Source organism: Echinops telfairi, unplaced genomic scaffold, assembly GCF_000313985.2.
Source record: "Echinops telfairi isolate 266 unplaced genomic scaffold, ASM31398v2 ScPeMD7_7430;HRSCAF=8468, whole genome shotgun sequence".
Lineage (NCBI taxonomy): Eukaryota > Metazoa > Chordata > Mammalia > Afrosoricida > Tenrecidae > Echinops > Echinops telfairi.
Window position 1 is genome coordinate 314,047 of NW_022111330.1, and position 3,306 is coordinate 317,352.

The 3,306-nt window shown below is 37.4% G+C and overlaps 1 protein-coding gene across 1 annotated transcript in view; it reads right to left on the reverse strand.

Moving 5' to 3' along the window:
- LOC105979931 (centromere protein P) overlaps window positions 1-3,306 on the reverse strand; it is a 369,435-nt gene that overhangs the window by 38,468 nt on the left and 327,661 nt on the right. The gene's annotated exons all lie outside the window — the stretch shown is intronic.

Below are 3,306 nucleotides of genomic sequence, written 5' to 3' on the forward strand. Positions count from 1 at the left end.
TTTTCAGGATTCTTTGGGGACTTGGTTACTTTGCTCCCCTTGCTGCCCAGTTTAAGTCTCTTCACATTTCAACCCACTGTGCATGGGGCAAAACCAGGCACACTTTCCGCACAATGTCTCCAGTGCTGTTCCCCATAGCGCTATGGGTCAGTGAGGGAATGTCGGGTCTCATGGTGGGGCCAATGGGGCTCTTACAATTCTTATAACAATCCATACGTCAATCGTATGAAACATATTTGTACATGTGGCCTCAACAAAATTTATTTTTTAATCGAGGTTCTACAATCAATCTTCTCAGACCACAAAGTAATAAAATTGGAAATCAATAGTAAAATGAACTGAATCATAAAGAAAAACACATGGAGATTGAACAACATAAGGCTCAAAATGTTTGGGTAGTAAAGCAAATAAAGGAGAAAATAAAAAATTCCTTGAGAAACGAGAATGATAACACAATATATCAAAACCTCAATTTATAGCTATCAACACACACATGAAAAAAGAGGAGAAATCTAAAGTCTTCAGCGATCACCCTAACACAACTCCTTCAAGAACTGGGACAAAGACAATAATACAATCCCTTTAAAAAAGGAAGGGAAGATATCATTAGAATCAAAGCAGAAATAAACAATATGGGGAAAAAAGATGGTGGTTGTGGGGATCAATAAGACAAGAAGCTGGTTCTTTGAAAAGATTTACAAAATAGACAGCTGGCAAACTTGACAAAGGGAAAAAATGCTGTGTTGTGTAAGGAGAAACAAAAGTGCTGCAGGGGAGAGCCAAAAAAAAGGGCATCTGCTGTGAACAAGCCATTGGTTCTGCAAAAGCCTATCATGCAAATCCAATTTAGTTTGTCACCAAGTCTATATTTATATTTTCCAACTACTGTTCCTTCCTCTTTGTTTCCATTTTTTGCATTCCAATCTCCAATAATTATTGCTGCATATTTATTACATGTTTGATCAGTTTCTGACTGAAGCTGATAAAAGTCTTCAATTTCTTTATCACTAGCCTTTGTGGTTGGCATAGATTTGAATAATAGCAATATTGATTGGATTTCCTTGAAGGCAGATAAATATAATTCCATCACAGACATCATTGTACATCATGACTAAGAGTTGTGGAATTATGATTTCAGGGGACAATTTAGTCAATTGCCATAACATAATTCATGAAAACTGTGTTTTGTATCTTAGTTTGGTGAGTACTAACAAGGATCTTAAAAGCCTGTGAGTGGCTATCCAAGATACAACTTTTGGTCTCTACTCATATAGAGCAAAAGAGAATGAAGAAAATCAAAGGTCCAAACAAGAAAGTAGCCCATGAGATTGATTAATGATAGACATGAACCATAATTTCTAATCTGAAACCAGAAGAACTAGGTGGTGACTGGCTATCACTACCCAACCAGGGACACAATAGAAGTTCCTAGTTAGAAGAAAGATGTAGAACAACACTGAAATTTCTAAAAAGCACCAGACTTACTGGACAAATAGAAACTAGAGGTCTCTCTTTTGCCCTAAGATATCTTTTGAATTTGTATTTGAAGCTGTTTTTGTAGGTCACTTTCTGGGACAAAAAGTAGATAGGCTTGTAAAGTAAACATTATTACCCATGACCAATTTTCTCCTTGAACAATCAACTATATGAAATCATGTGGTCATCATTTACACAAAAGCAAAAATGAGAAGGCAAAGAAAGGAAGGTAGAAGTACATCAATGACTATAAACCAGACAGAATGTTAATAATCTGTAAACTCTAGACTTCAAATTCCTTGCATCTAAAATTGCAATCGTGGAACAGACACAAGCCATTGTAATTGGGATAAATTGGAAAGAAAGGAAGGATAATGAGCATCAAACAAGTCCAAGACACAGCAGAACAAATTATATTTAGCTATCAAGGCTCAGAAATAATCCCCTCTTTTCTGAAACCATTTAATCAGTGATCCTGTCCTCCAGACTCTGGGTATCAGTCCTTTTCTCAAGGTCTGGTTGGAGGCCTCTTGGCTCTGGGCTTCATCTTCATCTGTTGGATTCTCTGTGTGGCAAACTGGCTACCTCAACATTAGTCCATTTGAGTGGCAACCTCACCCTCTTGGCCTCCACAACCCTGCTTTTCTTCCCTTTGGGTAGGACAGCCCAACCTCCTCAGATGTGGGTAGTGACCTCATCCCTCTGGCAGTCCCATGCCAGAACAAAGTTAGTGAAGATTCAAATCTAAAATCTAGGAGGCTATGGATCCACCGTTTGAAACAGAGAAAGTCCTTTTGCCTGTGTTTCTTCCAACTTCTCTGCTGATCTCCAAACTACTTAAAATATTTGTTATAGTGAATTGGGTAATGGTTTAAAGAGCAGATCCGTTTTCCATTGAACATGTCATACACATTTTGTCTCGATATTGATTACAATCCCCATCATGGGGTAAGTGCTGTTCTTTTGACCACAAATGCTTGATTATTCTAAGGAGTGTGTATACCTCCCTGGTATTGTTAGCCTTATAAACCTTTTTTTTATTTGGCTGAAAATTGAGCCATATGGTTGTTTGGTCTAGAAGACCTGAAGGGTCTGTCACTATCATCTGACCAGTAAGTCTGATCTTTATTTTATTACTTTGAGTCTTGTTTCATATTTTTCCTCTCACTCTGTCCAGGACCTTTTAATGTAGTCCCTTTCAGAATGTTGGTAGTGGATCCAGGCATTATCTAGTTGTCATCTTTAGGTTTGTAGAGAGAGACTGATGTTTTCTTGGTCTTTTAGTGTGTTGGACTAATGGTTTTATTGAATCTTTGGTTTATTTCACTTTGCTCTGATTTTCTTCTCACCTTAGCTGACTACTCTCAAGTTTTTAAGACCCCAGGCACTATTATCCAATGTAGGATGGTCTTTGTGTATTGTTATGCCAATTGACATTGGTGACCCTGAGACTAGGGACAGTCTTTTCCTTTTCTTGAAATTCTCTGCCTGTAAAATTCCATGAAGAAAGCAGTGTTCTTTTCTTGTCCCTTTCAGTTAATACTGATGAGTTTTCTGTTGTAGTAGTTGGTTAGAGCCACTGATCATAAGTTTGACCCTTAAAAAAAGATTGTGCAGCAATACCTTTGATGAACATTCTAGACCACATGTTCTTCATTCGTACAACAGAATTTTCCAAATGTTTTAGGCCCATTTTTATTTTGCACAATTCCCTTTTTAAGTCCATCACTTTATGCTCATAAGAATCAATAAGCAGGTTTTTGTGCATGTTATTATCTCTGCAGGTCTGTCTAAATAAGATAGGCTGGATGAACAATCTGGAGGAGAAAA